The following is a 24531-nucleotide window of genomic DNA, read 5'->3' on the forward strand; positions in this document are numbered from 1 at the left end:
TCATCTTTTTCCTTTGTCAGATGACGTTAGAATAGCAGGGTGTGAGTACAAGAGCTAAAAACCTCAGAATGCCCAAAGTTGATTTTAAACAGTGAGTTAACTTTCAAACGCAAACATCTGTAAACATCAAGATTTTTCTGACAATACTGAATATCAGCCTCTGACTTTTTTTCAATTTTAACCTGCTTGCTGTTGTAAATATTTCAAAGTTTTGTGTTTTATTTCTAAAAAAGTGATTTCCATGTAGGCAATCATATATCCAGCCTACAGTAGATCAGAAATGGGATCACAGTATAAATAAATCTTATACACATCAAAAGTTAAGGGTGAGTTTAACCATTCTCAGGCTCTCTAAGCTCTTCTAAGTCATTTTCCTTTTTTTGTAATGGTATTCTGACTTGATGAGGTTGATCAGTGTCATACAGTCTGTTGGTTGCGCTGCTCTTCTTGCAGAAGACAGTTGTTTTCACTCTGGCTCTATGTTCTGCTGCAAAAATCATTTGTGATCACACAGATGTCTCCCTCATGGGATTCGGTATGGATTCGGAATATTGTTCCTAATTGTTTTAAAGACTTCCACAGAGAAACTTGTTAGTCTATGGCGCACAATCCATCTGACATTTAAACCATCTGTCCTGGAAAAAGTCAAGAATGTGGTTATAAAACTAGAAATTTAATTATCCAAATAGACTCAGCTGTTCATGTTATGTACTGAAAAAAATGCACTTAATCATAATAGACAGTGAATTTGATGCATTTTATTTTTAAAGTTGCCTTTGCATATGACACTTTTTTGCCTCACAATGTTGAAATGAAAATTAAAAAAAAAGGTTTTCAGAGCTAACAGGTGGGAAAGATTTGGTAACCTGGCCGGTAAGTAGATTTTTTTTTTCCCTTGCTTCTCTAAGTTGCAGCTAAACACTGAGGGGTCTATAGAGGCAGTAATGAGTCATATCCTTCAAACTGCTGTTCTGTATCTCAGACACCTCCTAAAATTCAATTTGCAGTGACCTTCTCACACATACGCATGCATCTGCAGACACACAGGTCTAACCTGTTCACGGCTCTATACTGTACTTCGCACCTCTGGGGGTGTTTTCTGGGGAAACAAATCACGTCAGTTGCCATAGTGAATGTGTCAGTCAAACTTATACAAACACACTCTACAGTTTCTGGCACGTATTGCAAGCAAGGTGGTCTACACGCACTTTGTAGAGGGGCTCACTTTATTGAAGAATAAAGGTAAATCCTGTCAGTCAATGTCAGACTGTCATCTGCCAGAAGAAGTATAAATATTTTCAGTAAAAACAAATTATAGAGATATGGAAACATTACATTTTAAAATGTGTTTTTGGAGGGGGGATAGTTCAGCTGAGGTCGAGTTGCAAAATATGGCTGCCTGGATTTTATTGGAGTTGGCTTGCCCAAGAGAATTAAAGCTCCATGTTTGGCGCTGATATTGCTATTGTCTCATAAACAGATCTTGGGAATGCTTTTCATCAAAGAATTTAAAAAAAAAAAAGAAGAAACAAAAAATATGAACATCCTTGACATTGTGTTGCACGTCACATAACTCTTTGGATTTAAAGAGTTATGTGCATTGATACAGAGCGATTTTAAAGTGGCATGCAAATCTGTCTGTGTGCAAGATCTGTTTTCTAGCTGGATAAAATAGTCTGTCCTCCAAAGTATCACTTTGATCGCCTACTCACTAAATCTCCGACTTTCTACTGAGTCTCGTTTGAAAATTACTTTTATGTACTCGTTTGAATAAAAAAATGTATGAAAAATTTGTGACTTACAAGTTCTGTCTCGTTCCCAAGTGTCGCCTGTATGGGTAATAAATGAATTGATAGTTTCCATACTAGCTAGGTTACAGAAAATATAGAGCAAAATATAAATGTCTGTATATGAGAGAGAAAGAAACCAGCCAACAGAAGTGCCTCTCAGCAGTGACTTTAGGGTTAAATGGCCAGGCTTGCTGAGTGATTGCCACATTAGCCAAAAGTATGAATAAATCTTCTGTTCAGACATTTGACTATTTATGGACTCACATGAATTTGATCATGTGTTTTCTTTTAATGGTTTTTTAGGTTTTACTAAATTCTCTGTGGCCGCACTGTTAAGCTCTGCAGATGTTGGAGCGTGGGTGGTATGTTTACTGGTTTCAGATTGGAATAGATTTTATGACAATTTTAGAATTGGATACTGACCACAAAACTATGAATGCATTTTTTCCATCATAGAATTAATTTATTTCAGCATCAATGCTATAGTTTACTCAAAAATAAGCAGCAGGTCTGCAGAGAACTGCTGCAAAGAAGTTTACGTCTATATACAGTCCTATGGAAAATAATGTTTTCACAGCACTCTATGTGGTCCTGTGAAAAATGAAGTACACCCTAAGATTTACAATAGCTTGTAGAAACATCCTCAACAACTTGAAATAAACATTTTTTTTTGTAGGACTTTCAGTCTGTCACATCATTTTTACCCACTCCCCTTTACATCATTGTTTCAGTTCACTGAGGTTTTCAGATAGGCAAGGCTCCCTTCACATCCAGTATGAGCATTTAGGTGAAATTGAGGTCTGGACTTTGACTGGATCATCGCAGCACCTTGATTCTTTACTTTTTCAGTCATTCTGTCATAGATTTGCTGCTGTGCTTACGATCAACAATGTTGCTTTTAGACAGACGGCCTCTTTGGTATAGACAATATAGATAATGCTTTGATATTAGAGGAGTTTGTGACCAGCTCGATAACTGCAAGTTGCTGAGGTCCTGTGGCTTCAAAAGAAACCCAAATCTTTACTGTTCCTCCATCGTGCTTGAGAGTTGGTATAAGGTGTTTGTGCTGATACCTAAGCTGGTGTGTTGTTCTTTTTTAGAAAAAGAAGAGGCTTTCTTCTGGTGATCCTGTCAAACAAGCCACACTTGTTCAGTCTTTCTAATTGTAAGACTCATTAATAATTGTACTGTCATGAACCTTAATGCTTAGCATGCTAAGTGAAGTCTGAAGAGTACGTTTGGGGGTTTTTTGTTGTGTTTTTTTTTTTTTTTTTTTGTTAATTTGTCTAAATTTTTCATAATCTCATGTTAGGGTGAATTTGCTGGGACGTCCACTTCTGGGAAGATTGTGGCATTATGATAAGACACAATGTTTCAGTTTTTCACAAGACTGCTTTAGTCTTTTTTAATGAGTAAAGTTCTCTGAAATGCTGATTATTGTGATGATTATTATGGCATGCAAACCTGAGGTATACACGTCAGTTGAATTTGTCTGAACATGAGGCATGTGCCCCACCCTTTTTTATTTATGGCTTTATATCAGTTCCAATATAAATATGCTGCAGTTTATCCGTCATCCGAATGCAGTTAGAGTCACATCTTTTTCTCATGTCTCATGTTTTAAGTGAATGGGAAAAATGCTTTTCAGTAAAACTTTTTCAGAACATTTTAGGAAAAAAGTGAAGTAAACAGCTGAGATGCCATCTGTCTGCATTCATGCGCGTGCTGCCATTCTCAAGTCACCCTACCTGTCAGTGTTTTCATTGCCTATTGTAAAGCAGAGAGTGAAATGACAGTTTGTAGGAACTCAGTGAAAGAAGGGATTTGAGCAGTAATCCGCCTCACTGATCCTTTTTAGAAACAACCGTCTGGCACACAGCCTGGCCCTCGCCATAACACGCCTGCTTTTGATACCTAAAGGCTGAACTGCAAACTGACACCCACAGTGGCATTTTCTGCTTTTCACATACCTCAGATCAGAGACTCTCTGAAGATATTTTCCTCATTTGGTAAAATCGTTGGTTGCTGCAGGTGAGCTCAGGTATTAACCCTGGGGTTAACGCACACTGGATCCTCACATTGTTAATATTAATGCTGACATTTCTGAAGGGGATGGAAAGTGCTCGTGTCATGCTATGAGTTATTTTCCTTCACTGTTCAGGTCATGTCAAGCTGAAACAGATCTAATTATTTTATTTGATAAAATTTGATGTAAACAAAGACGTCCTTGGTCCAACTTGTACAGATATTCTCATTTTATTTGGTTTTGCCCTAAGCTGATATCCAGTCTCAGCTCAGCCTGTTTTAAACAAATGCTGTCTGTCTTTAGAGAGAACAGCTGCCAACATATGAGTCTACCCAATTAATTTTTACTCCATAAATCTCGCTCTCTTGAAGTTGAGCCTGGGCTTGGGTTAAGTAGTCATATTTTATCGATGCAGTGATCATTACTATTCATTATCTCCTGTCTCCTGGCTCTGCAAACAAACACACACTTTATTTGTCACTATTATAATAATTATTATTATTATTATAAGAAATTTGGTGTGGCATCTTTAAAGGTATATTTGAAAATACATTTTATTTTAATCTGGATAAGGCTTACGCCATGACAAGGCTAGAAAGCTTAAAGGTACACTTCATCTTCATTCTTAATATTTTTGCATCTTTGTCATTAACCTTGATTGGAGTAAATTTCAAACTTTTTCTACTGCTTGCTTGAGAAATGCATTTAAGTTTGTAGAAGCTTTGATTTATGAGCAGTCTGGCCTTTTTAACACCTAACGTGAAGTGACCTCTTTGTCAAGTGGTGGTTCTGACTGTGGGGGATACCGTATGTAGAAAAGGCCACAGACGCACAGAGTAAGCTGCATACTGTCTCTCTCTGCACACACACACGCGCACACCTTGTTTCTCTCTGTAACCATAAGGCTGGAGTGGTTTATAGGGGGTAATAAAAATGCACGCCGTGTGAAATGAATCCAGTTTAAGTTACCGTTTTTTGAGGCTGTGTTTTTCTTAGAGATGAAGAAATAGAAACACCCGTGTGTTATGTTTATATAAGGGATTTTTATTTGAGCTTAATTTTCCATCTTTACAGGTGAGATTCTGCACAACCACACCCTTCAGTCGCTAGATGTCTTAAAATGGTGCTGTCCTTGGCATATTTGGCTGTCTGGATTACAGAAAACAAAATGCTAAAATTTAAAGTGCCTTTAAATATGCTTTTGTAAAGTGAAGACTGATTTATTTGTGTTTCGTTTGTGTGCACACAGGGATTGTAGAAGTGTGATCAGCCCTACCTACCAACCTCCCTACCAACAAAAGTTGCCTTACAAGTGCTGGTAAGAGAAAAATCATTCATATCACTAGGATTTTCTGGAAATACAAAGATTTAAAGCTGGAGTAAACTGTTCTGACTAAAATAACCCACAATGTATCTAGTGTACATGCCTAAAAAGGATGCCAGTAAATGGACACAGTTGTATGTTTGTCTGAAATTCAAAGTTTGCCTAGGGCAACGCAAAGATAGTGATAACATGTCCTTCATAAATAGCTCTACATTAGACTTGACCCAAAACATCTCACTCAAGGTTCACAAGCTCCCCTCTTGTTTACATAATCACTTGCTAGTCTGTTAGGAAATGGAATCAAACCAAATATCCAGTGCAGTGGTAACCTCAGCAAGGATGCTATCAAAAAGTTTTCTGTCAGGTGGCCCCAGAGGTTCAGATTTCTGTTTTGGTGAATGTGGAGAGCTACAAACTGCTGCTGGTAAAAATGGAGAGAGATACGAGGGCGTCTATAAGCTATCCTGCCCAGATACAAGGATGAATGATTTAGTCTAGCTGAATTAGTAGATATGTGGGGATGAATATAAACACTAAACAACTGAAGGCAAAATGGTGTTAAGTCAAAACCTTTGTCTTTTTTTTCTTTAGCGTTGTTCTGGCCACACTACAAGATACAAATGCCTTATCTATCACACCAGATGGTGGGAAAGTGTGCAACAAAGGATAAGGAGACCATGTACATAGTTGATTGTTACCAATACTTTGTTATCAACATATACATGACATACATTTATGTATAAAAATACAGATCTAAATTAGAAGCAGCTGGCAATGCAACAAAACACGGTAATCCATGTTACATATATACAGTGAAATAAAATTCTCACCTGAAGTGTCTGATGTTGACCTCTGTTAGCTTCTTCTTTTTAAGAATTTTATTAATCATGGATCCAGAGTGACAAAAATGAACATTCTGTTATAGATGGATTACAAAGTCAAAGGCAGTCTGCCGCAGTCCTGGTAGATCAGCTGATAGCAGCTGATATCATTGTAAACCCACATCAAGCGACCTCTTAGCCTATACCCTTCTGTGCAAATCTTATGTATAAAAGGCAGACTATTTATGTCGCTTAATCCTGCCTACAGTTGCCGCACATGTGCAAGCCTTTTTGCAACCCCATCCCCTCATCACAGCTCGAACCCTTTTCATGCTGTGCCCGGGTTATTAGTGACATATCCGTTGACAGTGATGCTTGTTGTGTTCTGCAGGAGGTATCTTGCTGTTGCCCTCTCTTGCATGTGTTTGGAAGAGCAGAGAGTGACCAGAACAAATCCATGCTGCCAAATATAAACTGTTGTAGATGGAAAAGATGATTTAGTCTAACTGAATTTGTAGACGTGTGAAAATGAATATAAACTGAAGGCTTTTGACTCTAGTGGTCATGACTGATGTCTTATGCTGTAGATGTCATGTTTCCAAATCCATGTCATGCAGTATTTAAATGATAAATAATCTAACCAGAGTGCTCAAACTCATTTGATTAGTAGGTTAGCTCCTTTTTAAGGAAGGTGTCGAGCCTTCAGTGGAGTCAGTTGCAGGGCCTGTATTACACAGCAGCCTGGAACCATTGAGTGGGAGACACAGGTTTTAGCAGAGCCATTACTGCTGTAACATGAGGAGATGTTTTCATGTGCACGCCTACAACCTGACACACTCACAACTGCAGGGACAGAAAAGTGAACCTGCATGCACACACAGGTGTGCTGGCAACAGCATCTTTCACCATAGCAGGGCTCTACCCCGAGGTACACACTACAGAGTGGAGACACCAGCAAGTTTGTGTGTGTGTGTTAAGTACATAAGTGTAAATGAAGAGGGAAATAACCATTGGTGAGGTCATGAACTTGTAAATGAAAAAAAAAAAAAAAGAAGCTTCCTGGTGCTTTTCCATTACATCTCATTCCAAGGGCGTCTGTTGTGCTTTTGTTGTAGATACCAACCAGACTGTGTGCAATAAGCTCTTCAACTGATAAATACTTTTGTTCCAATTATTTCTCTAGAATGGTAACTATAAAAATAGTGAGCTGACATTGGTGACCTTAGCAGATGAAACCGAATGGTAGAAGCAAATTGTGAGTGTTAATAGTGATTTGTAACACTGGGGCCTTTAGATTGCCTGTATTTTCTGAGTATAGCTCCAGGGTTCCCAACATGCAGCCACTGGGAAGAATGTACTAGTGTGTATTTCAAGTCATGATATAGTGGCTTATAACAAGACCCAGGAAGCATTTCTATTCAGCTGAAACTCTTCTGTTTCCCTTGCATTCACCAAAAACAAAGCAAAACCAAGATAACTGAGAAGATAAACCAACACTTGGAAACGATGCTTTCAAGACTAACTAACTAGAACGTATTATTTAAACATCAAATATGTTGTGTATTTGTAACAATTAGTGGAAAGATGATGTTTGTCCCCAAGGGGGCACCATGCTTATGTTCATTTGATAAGCATCCACAGTAAGTGAATTTTTTGCAACACTCCCCCCCACCTCAACTTTTAATATTTTAAAAGGCATGCCAGCTCAAATAGTTCTCCCATGTTAAAGATAGCGAATGTGCATTCTAAAGTTTCAAGTATTCAGTAAATATTTTAAGGTTTCAGAGGCTCAAGCTAAGTTTTATCTGACAGATCTTAAGTGCTTTTCTTGACAGATTTCTGGAAATGTTTTTCTGACTTCCACACTTTTCCCTTCTCATTTTCTTTGCTTCCCTGTCGCTTTATTTTCCACAAACAGGTGTTCATTTGCTCCATCAGCACAGTGTTCAATAGCAGCAGCAGAAAGTACTTAGTGATCTAAAAGAGGGAGCAGTGGATTTTGACATAATCCTGTTTGGGTTAGAACAGACTCCTAAATAAACTACTGCAATGGGACACCACTGTTTACTAGCAGTGAGAGGATTGTATTCAAAGTGTAGCAGTAGCATTGTGGTTTCTGGAGTCATTCATCTGTGATGAGCCAAAACAGAAAGCACACTTACATGTACCCTGTTCTCCAGTGACAAAAGAAGGTGTTTTTTTCTTCAAGCTTTGTAAGCATAAGTCAGTTATATCACTCATTTAAGGTAATAAGCTAGTCTAATACTATAATGAGTTTTTAGTGCAAAAACGTGTGATTATTCAAATTATGGCCTGACCTGACCCTACAAAATAAAAGCAAAATATATAAATAAAATCTATCACTAAATGCTTTAATGTTTTAATTTATTAACATATATAGCGACACAATGGTATTACATGCATGTCACAGAATGTGGAAATACTCAGATTTAATTAAAATTATAGTACAATACATTGCTATTCACTTTATACTTAAAAAAACACTACTTTTAAATTGCCATCAACATTTAATAAATGTAAATAACAGAAACGTGTAAGCAGTAAAGGTAAAAACATAAAAACATGCAGATATTGCTTTTTAAAATTCTTATTCCATCTAAAAACCTAACCTACACTTTGGACGTGCACAATAACTAATACAGCTCAATCACTGACTTTTCAGTAGACAGTTTGGTGTTTTATGCTGGTACTTGCTAGCTTGTTGCTGTCTAGCATTTACTGAATACATAGAAACTCAACATTATTTCCAGCTATAGATTCTTGGCTTCAAAACTGACTGATAATTAATAAAAGCAGTTTGCTGGAGCTATAAAAATGGGGGCACAAGAATAAAAGAAGAGTGAAAGGACACAAATAAATACAACTAAAACTATACTGTAAGTAAACTACATTTTCTCTAAATGTATATAAAAGCGATGTTTCTCTAAAATACCATCTTTAAATTCTTAGCATGTAACTGATCAACAAGTCCAAGTCCACAAGCCTTTGGGTACATGTCCCTCCCCCATCTTCTCAGCATGCACACACCAAAAATTTAGACTGAAGGCACACGCACGTTGACCTTGAGGGTGTTAGCTGTGTTGACATTTGTTTGGACAGTGCTTCAATTCCTCAGACTGCTGCAAGGTCACGTGGCTTGACATCAAAGAAAAGAATTTCTTCCTGGGCGACACTGAGAGCTCCGGTGTTTATTCTAAAACTGACTGCCTCCCTGTCTGTGTTTCTGTCTCTGGCAATCGCTGCTTCATCCCTGCCTGCCTGTCTCATTACCTGTGCACAATATCTGCACAGCTGTTGTCTTAAGACTGTATGTTCCCGTGGAGTTTTTCTTTCTTTTAAATATTATTATTATTATTACTTTTAGCTTTTGGCAGTAGATACCCACACACAACTTTAGTACAGAGAAAGCTTTGACAATGATTTAACATTTGTTTGGTGCCATGCGTATCGTCAGCCTGCTGCCTGGTAATGTGGAGTGACTGGACCTGGCCGGTTCTTCTGTACTTTTCACTTCAGTGCTATTTAGCGCAAAATGGTGATTGCTCTATTTAACTCCATTTTAAGCAAATTTTGTTTTATTTAGGAACATTTCTTTAAACCACAGCCAGCTGAAATGTTGAGAAACACATTGTGGTTTGGAGTGATTTCCACCTGTTGCTTATAACTCACCGTGTTCATCTTCACGCTACAAATCTGGTCAAGATGGAGGGATTTGTGCTTTGGTTACTGGCTACAGATCAAATACACACAGCCACCAGAGATGATTAGAGATTAGAAGTAAACAAAGTAAGAATACTGTAGTTAACCTGTGCAGCATATCATTTTAAAAAAAAGGTTCAAAAGAAAAGATCTGACAGGGAAACTGCTGTTCTGACTAAACATTCTACTTGCGAGATCTACGTTTAATAGACTGATTGTCTTGTCACAGTGTTGGAAGCACCAAGCTGTGCATTCACCAGAGAGCAATTCATGTGCATGTTTAGCTTTGAGGTTTTCCCCCCCAGGGATGTTTTGTTTTGATGTCTTCCACTGCAGCCAGATGAATGGACACATGGAGAGCTGGGGGGGAGGAGGGGACCGTTGGACATGTTAAAGGACACCTGTGGGGCTTTGTGGGCCTCCCATGATGGACGGGGGTTCCGCTTCAGGTGGCAGTAATTTCTCTACACCGTGGGGAGGGGTAGTGGGGTCAGGTTGTGTGTGTGTTTACATGTGTGTGTGTGTGACTGCCTTTGTCACTGGGGGATCAGTCTGTGAGAGGTGATTTCAGTTTGTGTGTGTGCTTTTTCCACCCCGTCTTCTTAACTGTCTTTTAGTGTATTTATATACACTGTGTTTGTGTGTTTGTGTACACAGGCCCATCAAAGAATAATTGCTTCAAATACCACTGGGAACACCACGCAGATCGTGACAGTCTCACCCACAACTAATGATTATGTAAATATGATAGCCATCTGTAGACTTGATTGTGTGTGTGTGTGTGTGTGTGTGTGTGTGTGGGTGTTCTGCCTAATATATTGTCTTATCATGTGGAGATCAGCTGTTAGACAAATGTGGCATTGTTGAAGACCAAAGTAGAACCATTATGTGCATGTGTGGTTGTGTATGTGAAGTCGGGCTTTACTAGTTCAGGGCTTCATCTATTCTCTGCACCTGATACTGAGCTGGATCACTTGGTATTTTAGATGAAAAGACAGCAGCTTGTTATTAAATGTCACAGGCCGATCTTCTAGAATAACCAATAATGTTGCAACAGCTCACCTACTCACACACACACACACTACACATAGATATCTTTTTTAACGTACAAGGGAAAATGATTAAGACAAGAACTAAAACAATGTAATGCTGTAAGAGGTGGTGACTCTAAACCAGTTTAAGTAGATTCTAGTGAGGAATTTGATCTGAGTTGGCTGAACGCTTGACACCTCATTGTCATGGCATGAACACAAAGTGATTAGGTTTGTGAACTGATTGTGCTCCACACCTGATTTAGTGTAACATGCAGACAACGCATTCACCCATATGTTGTTATATGCATGCACATGCCAGAGCATGGTACAACTTACACTCACTACAAACTTTGTTAGGCACACCTGTTCAATTGCTTGTTAATCCAAACATCTAGTCAGCCGGTTCCATGACAACCACTTAATGCAATTAGACCTGTAGACATGGTGACGACAACCTGCTGAAGTTCAAACAGAGCATCATCTTGACTCATGATGGTGATTTCACTTGACTCAAATGGCCTCCACAGTCATCAATACTATAAGCTATACAATACTATACAGTAGTGATTCTGTTATTGAACTCATGTATCCACTTCCACAGACAGGGTCCCGACCTTTAAGTTATACAAAATTATATAAGTGCTTTGCAAAATGGTAAAAAACACAATTAAATGATTTGCAAAGGTCATGAAATCCATATCTTATTCCCAATAGAACACAGAAACACCTCTGCGAATCACTACCTTATCATGGTGGAGGGGTTTGTGTGTTCCAGGCACCCCAAGGGCTATGTTGTCCGCGGGCTTTTGCCCCCTGGCAGGGTCTCCCATGTCAAATTGGTCTTGGGTGAGGGACCAGACAAAGAGTGATTCAGAAGACCCCTATGAGTAGAACATCAAGGGTACAGTTCACCCTGCCCAGAATATGGTTCGCAGGGCCCCACCCAGGAGCCAGGCCTGGGGATGCACATCGATGCTTTTACTGCAAAGCCATGTTGTTGTGAGAGGCGTTACTGCCATCAAATTAAAATAATAAAATATTTTTCATAAAATGCTAAAATTCCTCAATTTAGACATTTGATATATTTTGTGGTTATTAAAATGAAATGTTTGTGAGATCTGAAACTCATTGCACTCTTATTTTATTTACATTTTACACATTGTCCCAACTTGTTTGGATATGGGATTGTAGATTTTCTAATAACATATACTCATGTAGAACTAAATACACTTTAGTCTGACTTCATCATAAACTCAAGTCTAGGTTTCTAAAAGGGCTCCAGCTGTACCCTGTTTAAATGCATGCTTTACTTATCTGTAGCTGAAAAGCTCTGTTATTTATAAGCACATAACAAGAGAAGCTGTCTCTGCCATTTGCTGAACAGATGTGTGATTGATCTTCAGATCAGAGTTTTTTCTGCAGTAATATTTAGGATTCTGTGCTCCCTTTTCATGTCCATTGTCTGTTACCCATGCAGCACTGTCAATCAGTTACAACACTGATTTGAGCAAACTAATAGTAATATTATTAACATTAGATCACCTTTAGTCAAAGCTCTTCACTTCGCTATGGCAACAAATCAAGCTAAGTGTTTTTCATTGTGTCAAAGTGGTGAATTCTCTCTCTAGTATGCGTGACACATGTGGAAACGCATACTCTCACTGCACAGCCACCAAAGGCAAAAACAAATATTTTACAGGCTCTGCGTGCAACAAATAGACCCCCACTCGTGATGAGCATGTTTCTATGTGTTAAAGTCACTAGTTTGGAGTGCAAAGGTCATTCTGGGAGGTCAGAGTGGCAGTGTTGTGTTTCATTCACAGAATAGGTCCACTTTTACACACTATGGGGTAGAAGTCAGCTAAGGCGAGGGAGGAAGAAGAACAGAAACATGAAGAAAAGTAGGTGTGGGTCAAGGTTTGGGGAACAGAGGCTAGCAGACATTAGCATTCATGTTTTCTGATAGCTGGCAGGTAGATGGGGCAGACTGTGTAACACACACTGTTGTCACAATGTTCTTTGTACTTTGTCCACGGCCACTGATTGACCTACATGTTTAAATGTAGTCCATGAGTGTAAATACTTGTGCTGGAACTCTGTGAATGAATTGATGAATGCTTGTTTTGTGTGTTAGGTATTTTTGCTTTTTTTTCCATACATAAAGGGCCCATGGTGGTCATACGAGAAGCTACGCTGAACTTAAGGATCCTTGAATAGTGGAAGCACTATATTTGGGAGCTGGACCGAGGCTTCTGACCCTAACACTGACCCCACACCTGCCTAATATGTGTGTCAGTGGACATGGCTGGAGATGGATAGAGAAAGGGGAGATGCAAATGAATGTGTGTCTCTGTGCTTTGTGTGTCTGCTTCCCTTTTGTGTAGCGCATAATGGATTTTGAACGTAACTAACATTTGGATGCTGGTGCAAAATATTTCACAGATAAAAATAAACTCAGTAAATTTTAAGTTTTGTATGGAAGTAAGTAATTGCTTGTCACACTTATGTTGTAGATCATTGACGTATGTGTGTTTCAAAGACAAACTTATAAATGATTAATGCTTTGGCAGCTGTCAGGGCGTATTAGTTTACTGTGAAACTGGCCACTAGATGTGGATTCTTTAATTTACAAAGTTTCTCAACATATGGTAAAGTGACCATTTTAATAACCCATACTTCTTCACACACTGAAATATCAAAGGCAAACATTTTTTAAAGAAAGTAAAAATAGCTGTTGCTGTTATTATTGTTTGAAGCTATAGTAGTAGTAGTGATAGTGATAGTAGTATTATTAGGAGGGGTAGTGTAAGTTTTTAATACTGATATAATTTGATATTTAACATATAGAGTTTTGGCCATCTATATCTAAAAACTGGAAAAAAAAATGTGTCTTCTAGCTGACATTTATTCATTTGATTATTTTAACTTGCAAATTTGATAAATTTAAAGTGTAGTCATGCAGTATAATGCAGGATAGCCCTATAGCGTTAAAGTCATTTCTGTATCTACATATGATCTAATGATTTAATCATTCACTATTTTATTTAATTATTGATGCTGCATATATCATGAAAGACTATTTCAATGGAATTTTAAATTTGTACATTTTTACAGTTTTCCTGATTTATGTGTGCGTGCATTTCTGTATCAGCCGTCACCGTCAGCAAATGCATGACCGGTCCCTCAGTTCTGTATTTAGGCCTAAAGGTTCAAGGGTCAGAGAGGTCATGAGTTGGTATGAATGACTGCCTGTTATCAGGTGGCGAACAAAGAATGTGTATGTGTGCATGCATTTAAGAGAGAGAAACAGGAAACAAAGAGTGACTGAATGACAGAAGGAATGAGGCGAAAAAGGAAACACAAGTAAGAGATGGAAACATGCAGGCTCGCAGCATCAATGAGCAGAGTTTTTCCAAATGTTTTCATCTTTTTCAGTTCCCTGGATGTTGTCAAGTTACATGCATTTTTTCTACATTATTTTAAAGAATATTATATTGACAGTGCATAGCATAAACCAGACAAATATCTGAAATAATAGACAGCAATATAGAATGGACGACCATGAGTTCAACATGTTAAAAGTCGGTAATCCTGCTTTGTCACCTAAGACTGAAAAAAACAGACATTTTAAAAATGTGGGGTTTTAAAATAAACTATCATGAATGCAAGTAGTTATATGGACACATTGCCTTTTTTCTGTGTTTCTCACTGTGTCCCTTTTCTTTACTTTGCCTGATTCTAGCTGATTCAGCCCCTTCCACCCTTACCCTCTCAACCCCTTTCCCCATCGTCTGTTTGTCTCCCTCATTTCATGACTCCCCCCTTCTTCTTCTTTTTTTTTTTTTTTGCTGCTAATTGCCACCCCGTTGTAGCATCCCGGGAGCCGGGAGCTCATTAATTGGTGAAGAGGAGACAGGTGGCGCCACTATGTTGTGATGCTTCTTGTTATTTGTGTGCGTAGGTTTATTGAGTTGATGCTGTGTTTGTGAGTGCACATTAGTTTGCATGAGCTTGTCCTTGTTTGTGTGTTTATAGTCTTGTGTGTGTGTGTGTGCGTGCATGCGTGTATGATTCCTATGAGGATGTGACTGTGTGTGCATGAGTTTAAACGAGTGTGTGTGGTAGCACTGCTTGTTAGCGGCACCGAGCCCCTTCTCACTGTAATCTCTTTGTTTATGCAGTGCGAAAAGGGCCTTTCAGGGGCATGAACTCCCCACGCTCTTATCCCACTGCGCCACTCACCCCAAGCAGACCCTCATGCCCCACCACCACCCTTCCGACACCAGCTTTGCTCCCACCACCTCCGTCATCTGACTCAGCCCCTGCCCAACACTGTGTCCCGTTGTCCTTGCTTCCTGTCTAACTTCGTTAGCATTCAAATCATAAGCCATACGTTCTGCGAGAGATAAGCCAAAATTCACAGAAAAATACTTCCTGGCACCTTTTTCTTGTAAACTGTAAATCAAACTCTGTTGAGTTTACTTCAGTTGCTCAGACCAGCTCTGTCAAAGAAGTCAGCATCTCATTTTTATACCTTTTGGTATTTAGAAACAGAATATAAGATGGGTAGTCCTGCAGCCTTTGCAGGGAATTATTGACCTTCCAGCAATTTGCTTCACTGAGCTCACGCCCTAACCTCAGCAGGCATAGGACACCGGTATGTGCACCTACCTGTTCATAATATCAGCAAAGCCACTGCATATACCCAGCATATAGCATTTGAAAAAGGGCCATCCTACTTTTAAAGTACATTTGCCAAACTAGCATTTCCCAAACCAGTTTGTCAGTTGAATGTGCAAAAAAACACATCATCACTACCAATTCTATCAATACTAATGTTTTGAATGAGCTCCAAATGCTGGTATTAAATAACAATAATCTCTAACCAAAATAACTCCAGAATACTGAATTTAAAATCACTTAAAAACTAAAGTGTTGCTGGTTGCCCGAGTCACTGCCAGCATTGTTTCTATTAGATTTTTACTAGATTCAAATGAATTGGTCATGCTCGATTTAGATCGCCAAATTCAATCATAATCTGGTTGGTTAATCACACTTAACAGATAAGAGAAAACCACAAAAGTTTAAAGCTGGTTTGATGTTCAAGCTTTGCCACTGAATGCTTTGGCAATAAATTCCCATTCATTCGTAACATCATTAGCTGCTTCCAAGTTCTTTCTTCTTTATCTTTCTTCTTTTATCCTGCTTTCTTTATTCAGTGCCTCTTTTAATCAAATCACATAAGTCTTTTCTCCCTTCATTCTAGCCCTGACCTCTGAACTTGCTCTCATTGCTCTCCTTTGAAGTCTTCAGTAAAAAAACTATTTTGAATCGCTGGCAGCATGTATCTAATTGTTTGGTAAAGTCTGTGAGGAAGAGTGATTACACAGCATTAGTGCTTTGCCTAACAGACGGTATTATCAGGTGGTCAAATGGTGGCCTTTTGGCAGGTCTAGAGGAGCGGGTGTCAGAAGCAGTGATCTGTGAATAAGTGCGTTTGTGTGTGTGTTCATATTTCTATGTCTGGACCGGTGTACGTGCTTTTGTATCAGTATGTGTCCCTGTGTTCGTGCAGGTGTCGGGGTCACAGGCAGTTTGTAGGTCAGCCCCCTGCCCCTGGTGTCACAATGCTCTGTTTGGCCCTAAACAACCACTAATACAGGACTCCTCTTCTCTTCTCTTCTCTTCTCTTCTCTTCTCTTCTCTTCTCTTCTTCTCTTCTCTTCTCTTCTCTTCTCTTCTCTCTTCTCTTCTCTCTTCTCTTCTCTTCTCTTCTCTTCTCTTCTCTTCTCTTCTCATTTTATTTGGCAGGTATAAGTATATGAGTATATGCAAGGCTGGAAGAGAGGGGGAGTAGGAGAAAACAACGGTGAATAGGACCAGCCACAGAGGCTGAAAGGTTTTATTGGGCTATGCTATTCTTGGCTGGAGAAAACAGTTGTCATTAGCCAAAGAACCACGTGTAGCTCTTTTATTAGCCTAAACTCCTACATAATCTGGGCAAAACCAGGTTAGTTCTACAGGGTAATTAGAAACATCAGATCCCTGTGTTTTTAAATGAGTGTTTTTGGAATCATAGAAAGTATTACTATATATATGACAGAAGGAAATAAAATTAAGAAACTTAAATAATTTATATTATTTCATACATACCCGAAGACGCTATCTTCCCTTGTTTGATAGCTATTGCAATTACATTGCAATAGCAACAGGCATATGTGTCCTCTGTAGCTGATTGAGCTGCTGTTGAAAGTTTCCATGCTGTGTCTCTCTCTCTCTCTCATAAAGGCTTTTGAATTTAATGTACTGTGCAAAAGTCTTGGAATAGCATTATTTGTTTCAGTTTATTTGGAAAACTGGAAACAGGTGCAGTGATTTATTGAGCCATGTGCAAACACACATGAAAATACAATATATGAGGCAGCAGCACCAAGTCTTCCAGGTCTTTTCTTTGGATTTTTGATGCCTTTTGTTACATGTTTTGTCAAAATGATCCAACAGCGCTTCAGTGATGTTGAGGTCCGGGGTCTGGGGAAGCCATTTTGCCTTTTTTCTGCATGGCAGTGTGTTTGCGATCATTGTTATGCTGAAAAATAAAGCCATTGCCAAACAGATGCTTTCCAGATCAAAAATCTGATGGTACTTTCCTGCATTCATGATTGAATTTGACAAGATTTTAAAAACAGCTCCAAACCATGATGGAGCCTCCACCATGTTTTACATATGGCTTCTTTTGTTCCCAAATTTTTTTTTCCTCCAAATTTTTTAAAGACACACTGCACACTGTGGTATGGCTAGATATGCCTAGTTCTCAGCTAATAGTGCTTTGGAAAGCATCTTGTTGGCACAAAATTCATGCCTGCCAAACAGTATTCTTTGGCATTTTTTAAAGATTCCTAGTAACAGGTTCCTAGTAACAAAGAAGCTAAACATTTACAAGTTAACAACAACTTTGGCTATTAGGCACAATACTGATTCATCCCTGGGGTTCGGGCCTCTTTAGACATAAACTGAAAGTAAGTGAAAAAGCAGTCAATGTCCAAAAGAAAACTGTGAAAGACCTTCAGCTGGGAGAAGTACCACTGAAGACCAACTGGGAAATCTGCCTCCTTGACAGTATATAAATAAAAATAAAAATGGCACAAGACACGTGCACAGTGCTTTATATAAAATAGGTTAACATGTTTGTACTGCTGACAAGGATTGCTGTTTCACTACAACAATTAAGCTGTAACTAAAATGTGAGGAGAGTGTGGAGTTGTTGCCGGCATGCTTGTTGTTTTGGAAGAAATGCTCTAGCGTGACACACAGTAGCTCGGAGACATTTGCACTTTTAAACCAAAAACCAAAGAGATGCAAACAGAAGCTAAGCTGAGGCTAAAGAGAAAACAGCGCTTTCAAAACAAATGCCTCAACTCAAGTGTAACCAGAGGAAGCAGGTGCTTGACTGCAGCTAAACAGAATCACAGAGGCTTTCCCCGCTGTAAGGTAGTAGTCATCAGAGTTTGACTTTCTGCGGTGTAGCACTGAGAGCTGAGATGCACTCGTTGCATAATTGATGTTAACAATCCAAGTTAGCTGTGCCAACCAGATGAAGAAAATTCTTCAAAGTCTGATCGCATTTCCAGCTAGAGCTGCATCAGATATTTTATGTGACAGATGGATAAACAAGCAGAGGCCAGTCATTGTGGGGAACAAAAAAAGTGTTGGTGGGTGGCTGCAGATTGTGTTTTGCAGTATTTAGCAAGCTGTCTCATTTATGAATCAGAAAAAGTAGGCAGCAAAAACGATCCCACGAAGCAGGTGGGAAATCTCAACTCTCTTTTTTGCTCCCACTCAGGAAGTAGGTCTTGTGTTTTCTGTGTGCATGTCTACCTTAGCAAGACAAATTTAACATTCCACCCTTTTGGCCAGTTAGTTCCTCCTCCCAGCACCCTTCCCTATTCCTCAAGGGATTGTGGGGGTCTGGGGGGTGATGGTATGTGTGCGAGGGAGGTGGAAGGTGGGGGATTGCTTATTCTAGACTCACAGTTTGTGTGTGTGTATGTGTGTGTGCGCGCATGTTTCACCTTCTCTTAAAAATGACATCCTATGATTCCTATTTTGCTTATTTAGCTGTTTCCTATTAATCAAAAGTGTCTTCACTAACATTTAACATCAAAGTAATATCCGAGGCTTTCATTCTCTGCTTTGCCTGCTGTGTGCCTAAGTGCAAAATAACAGGACATTAATCTTTCTGAAATGATCTAGAAAAACATTGTGTTTGCTACATAGCTTGACGGTACACTTGGACATTCATCGTAGATATATGCAAAAGAAATTAAGAAAATAATTGAAATATTTATGATATCATGATTACAGTTGTGGATACCTAATACTCAGTCTCAGTTTTCTTGTACCTCGCCCTAATCACATATCCCTTTCAGTGATTTTATGGCAGTTGTAAAGTGATACAGTGAGTGGTTTCACAATGACAATAACATGCTGTAAAACCCAATTCCCAGTCTATCATTAGGCTTTCATTAAGTTTAAGTGGCCCAACACCTACCTCTCTGTGATGTGTGAGTGTGTGTTTTGTGTTACTTGTGCTGTGAGGGTATAAACTTGTTTACGCAGTCACCTTAGGGGACTTGAATTCCTTTTGGAGAAAAAAAAAGCAAAGGCTCATAATAAGGTTTAGGTTAAGCATAGTTTGGCACAGACACCCTGCTGACCATCCAAAATCCACATGACCAGATTTCTGGCAGACAACACGTCTGAGACACAGACGACAATCTTGAAATGGTGCATTTCAAGATTGCATTTTATGATCTTTTTCTAAAGTTACCCAATTAGTTTAGTTCACTAAACCTAACCGGGCTAGACATGAAATGGAAAATAATATACAATTGCTCGCCATATTATTAGTTAGACCTGTTTAAGTGCTTGATAATGCATATATCTAATCAGCCAATCAAACGGTAGCAATTCCTTTGCACATTCGAGCATGCAGACATTGTCAAAACGACCTCCTGAAGTTTAAACTGATCAGAATGGGGATGAAAGGTGTTTTAAGTGACTTTGAATATGGCTTAGTTGTTGGTGCCAGACAGGCTTATCTGCTGAGATTTTACCACACAACCGGGGTTTATAGAGAAGTGTCTGAAAAATGGACAGAAATCCAGTGAGCAGCAGTTCTCTGGGTGAAAAGGTCTTGTTGATGTCAAAGATCAGAGAAGAATGGCCAGACTGCTTTGAACCCATGGCAACAGCAACTCAAATAACTACTTGTTACTACCAAGGTGCACAGATGAGCATCTCTGAATACACAACATTTTGAACCTTGAAGCAGATGGGCTACAGCAGCAGAAGACCACATTGGGTGCCACTCCTTTCGGCTAAGATCGGGAAATGTAGGCTACAGAAGGTTGGATAAATGTTGCCTGGGTCCGACCCAGCATATCTAATAAATTGGCCAATGAGTGTAAAGGCAAATAAATCTTTATGAAAAAAAAATCCTGTCTGGCAGGAAATCACTAAATGGAAAATTTTCCTACTAGCATCCGACATGCAGTTCAGGGAGGGAATAAATATCTTATTTATGGTTGGACAAATACTGGTTATAGTTATGATTTGATTGAGTAGTAATACATTGAGTTAATTTAACATTCTCTGAAGTGATCTAAACATCACTCTGTAACTGCTTACTAAATAATATAAAATAATATATATTTTATTTTTCCATATTTGTGGGGGAAAAGGGGGTTCTCCAGTGGCGCAGAGGTATTTTCTCATAAAGGTGAAAGGTCAAATAAGAACAAATTAGTGTTGAGGACAGAGGAGGACCTGACAGGCTTTAGTTTCTTTCACTGCTTCATCAACATCTCCCTGAACTCTGTGTTACTCCTCGTGTCCTTATTCCTCTCACCAATTCCTTGGCCCTAGGATGAGTTTTGTTGGCTGTGTTTGCGACAGGAGCAGGAAATCATATTTCACTGGTGAGTTTGTGTCGTTTAAGTGAAAAGACTTAGCATTACCTGTAATTTGCAGCCCTGTTGCTCCATCCTTAATCATCACCTTCCTATCCCATTTTGCACACAACACTTCATACATTGCTTGCAGACCATTTTAATCATGTCTTCCCTGCTTGTCTTGATCAGTTAAATTGTTGCTAACTGCAGTGCTTTGTTTGAACATTTTAAAACTAAAACAACAAATGAACTCAACTAAATCACCATTTCGGTTTCCTTCAGGCGAAGAAGCTGAGGGTACAAATGGACTGAAGGAAGAGGAAGTACTACTGCGACTCTCACACACAGCTCTCCCACATCTACAAAGGATTGCTATGTAAATGCACCAGTGAATAGGAGTGAATGGACAGACTTAAAGCAGATTATGTTAAACCTCTTGTTAGTTTAAAGACATGCTGAAGTGAATGGGTGGGGATTAGCAGATGTGCTGCTGTGCCACGGAGGTGTTTCACTAAAATGGATTTAATCCCCTGTCTTTTAGTCAGTTCACACATCAAATAAAGGGATAAATGCTTCTAAAAGTGAGCCAGGAAAAGGTAAGGTGGTCTTTAAATCCCAAAGAAATCCGAATGCGGAGACAGTGTGTTTGAATAGGTATATGCAGAGCCGCAAGTATGCCAAGTCCGTTTATATATTTGGAATTTGAGCCCAGACAGCAGAGAAATTCCTACAGTAAGTGGCCTATGAAAAGTCTTAACACCAACTTTAAAAAAAGAGTACTCTGGTAATCAGAAATTGACTCTCCTAACACTGCTGCACTGCTACACATTCAACTGTTTTAAAAAACATAGAACAACAATACTGTATAAATAATGTGTCATTTTTATTCCTTTGTCTAGTTAAAATTGCGTATCTACTTTACCCTCTATTCAAGGATATATTTTTTTCTAATGTTAGGACTGCTCTCTATCAGAAGTAGTTCCTGGATGCTCTGTCTATTTATCATCCGCTCTCTTCCGCTTATTTAATTCAGGGTCATGTGGGGCTTTGAGCCTATCCCAGCTAACAAACGGCGAGAGGCAGGGTACACCCTGAACAGGTCGCCGGTCTGTCACAGGGCTAACGCAGAGATACACACCCATTCACACTATGGGTAATTTAGAATCACCAATTAACCTAATGCTACTAAATGCATGTTTTCGGACTGTGGGAGGAAGCCGGAGTACCCAGAGAGAACCCAGAGAGAACCCACACGGAGAACATGCAAACTCCACACAAAAAGGCCTCGGCCAGATGGTGGATTCAAACCCACAACCTTCTTGCTGTGAGGCAACAAAGCTACATACAAAGCTGATAGTTTCTGAACAACTACAAGGAGGTCCATCTCACAGGATGGCTATCAGAGAGGCAGAGGATGTCATATGCCATCTTTATCATCCTCAGCAGTCATTGTGTCATTGTATTTGCCAAAAGGCCAGTGATAGTCATGGTCAATGGCAAGCAATTCCAAGGTTGCCACAATATTTGTAGATCCCTAAAGTACCCCTAGATGGGGGTACTCTTGATCTGATGACAGAAAGGCGAGGAGTGAGAAGAGACTCAGTGCTAGAGACCTTCTATAAGATTAGCAACACACTACAGAAATCTAGTTAACTTCACTCAAATTATAAAGCTGTTGTCTACATATAATGAGATCTCCTGCAGCTCTCCTAGTTAATACAATTGTACATTAGCAATATAATTAATACCAGATTTTTTTTTTTTTCATCCTTAATCCACATCAGTCCACATGGCTGTTTTTTTTCTTCCAAATATATTTATTGTTTTCCAGTTTTACAAGCAAAGGATGGATCCATTCTGAAATCTTTAAACACACTTTAAACAAAAAAGGCAAAAAATTTAAAGCAACAGTACCAAATAAAACAGCACTCTACACTAGCCTTTAATGCTTGGTTCTTTTACACTAATCCACTTGAGCAAGATGTTCTTCACTGCAGTGCAAGTAAGTAATAGAGTACATTCTTCGATTTCTTATTGGAATAGGTCTATCAGAGAGATCTCAAATAAGAAACTTTGGGTCCATCGCCATAATAATATCAGTATCTTTGCAGCTTATGACATGAGCAACTGCAATGAGTTAGGGTAACGATTTCTATCTGGCACATTGCTGGGTTGAAACTGTTTTAAGATTGGGAGATATATGCATTATGTGTTAAATCTTGAACTGTATTGCTTTGGCATGATTACAAACTGAAAGTGATTTAAGCATATCTATATATTCCCATTCACTATCATTGATTTTAATAGAAAGAAGCCTTTCTCATTTATCTCCAATGTGTTATAGAACCACGGGTGACACGGCAGTTAATAGTTTGCAGTTCTCGAGAGGCTATAGTTCAGGATTGCTAATTAAGACTGTGCAGTGCAATATATTGAGTCCACTTGGCGAGGAGGAATCTTCTGAATTGTACCTAACAACTCATTAGATGTATTATTTGCTTCTGATTTCCAAGTTTAGAAATTAAATGTGTTTACTGGCAACTTTCGGTCCACCTCCTTTGAAGTGTTGAGACTGAGAGCTCCTGACAAGTGAAGTTGTTGTGTTATGACAGCTTGTCAAAAATGATGAAAGCGTGGATGCTGAATAAACTACTGACCCCAAGCACTTGCCGAGACTTTCAAATAATCTGAATGTGTAAAGGGGCCTGAACACTATTAGCATACAAGCAGTCAGAATAAACAGCGGTCTCTGCATCAGATTTAAAGACATCTGAGCAACTCATTTGTGACGTAAAGTAGAAGTTTTACTTGTATTTTTATGTCTTCGACCTCCTCTTATCAGTAAAAGCCTTTTTTTGCTCTCAAATTTGAATTCCTCTAAATATCCCTTAAAGGTCAACTTCCTCCTTCTGTTATCTAAATTCTTCAAAAAAGCTTTCCTCTAAAAAGCTTTAGACATCTATTATTCTTCTCTCTTCTCCCCTTTGTTTTTCTTGTCAGAGGCCTTTCTGTGCTTTTTTTCTCTCCCTTTTTTCTTACTGCTCATCCTTCGCTCATGACAGTGTCAGCCATTCATCATAGACCCAGCATGAGGGTGACACCAGTGAAGAATAGTGTGTGTGTGTGTGTGTGTGTGTGTGTGTGTGTGTGTGTGTGTGTGTGTGTGTGTGTGTGTGTGTGTGTGTGTGTGTGTGTGTGTGTGTGTGTGTGTGTGTGTGTGTGTGTGTGTGTGTGTGTGTGTGTGTGTCATGGAGCACTGGTCTACAGTACCTTTAAAGTAACAGCTTTTAAAGGGATCATTCCTCAATCTGCATATGATATTCTGTTCTCAAGGAAATCACCACAGACATTCATTACTGCTAACACACACAGGGCTTCACAGCTATTGGGGATTGGGGGCAAATGCTGTCACAGTTTTTTAAAAGGCTTCCCGTGGTTAGACATGCTTGAAATGACATTCTGGTTCACTGGAGGAGGGGAGTGGGAAAAGGAGTGGAGAAGAGAAACACAGAAGTGGAGGGGGAGGGCAGCTAAGTTTGTTAGTTAAAAAAAAAAAAGCCTTGGAAAGAGTAGAAATGGTAATAAAGAAAGCCGTGTGTCATTTAGGAAGGCGTGAAACCGGAGAAACTTTGCTGTGGCTTTCCTAAATGGAAAATGTTCCCATCTTCAAAACTTTGACTTTACCACAGAATCCAGGACTTCAGAAGTGCAGAAAGGGCAAAAAATGTATGGATTTTATTTAAAAATGAGATCACTGTACTCTTGTAGCAAAAATGCATGTATTTGGTTAATTGTCAAAATACTAATTGAAATATCAAGTTACACAAGTGGCCGCTTCTTATTTGCTAAGCATCCCCAGCTAGGAC

At 39.1% G+C, this 24531-nt stretch overlaps 1 protein-coding gene across 3 annotated transcripts in view; it reads left to right on the forward strand.

The window, feature by feature from the left end:
• The window catches only part of bmpr1ba (bone morphogenetic protein receptor, type IBa), a 64614-nt gene that overhangs the window by 16205 nt on the left and 23878 nt on the right, over positions 1 to 24531 (forward strand). For 2 of the 3 annotated variants that reach the window (XM_039620939.1, XM_031729098.2), the window contains exon 2: positions 5066 to 5134. The gene's annotated coding sequence lies outside the window, so the exon portion shown is untranslated. Of the gene's footprint in view, positions 1 to 5065; positions 5135 to 20947; positions 21042 to 24531 lie in introns of all 3 variants that reach the window. The other variant, XM_039620938.1, reaches the window with a different exon arrangement.

The sequence above is a fragment of the Oreochromis aureus genome, linkage group 12 (assembly GCF_013358895.1).
Source record: "Oreochromis aureus strain Israel breed Guangdong linkage group 12, ZZ_aureus, whole genome shotgun sequence".
NCBI classification, from domain to species: Eukaryota; Metazoa; Chordata; class Actinopteri; order Cichliformes; family Cichlidae; genus Oreochromis; species Oreochromis aureus.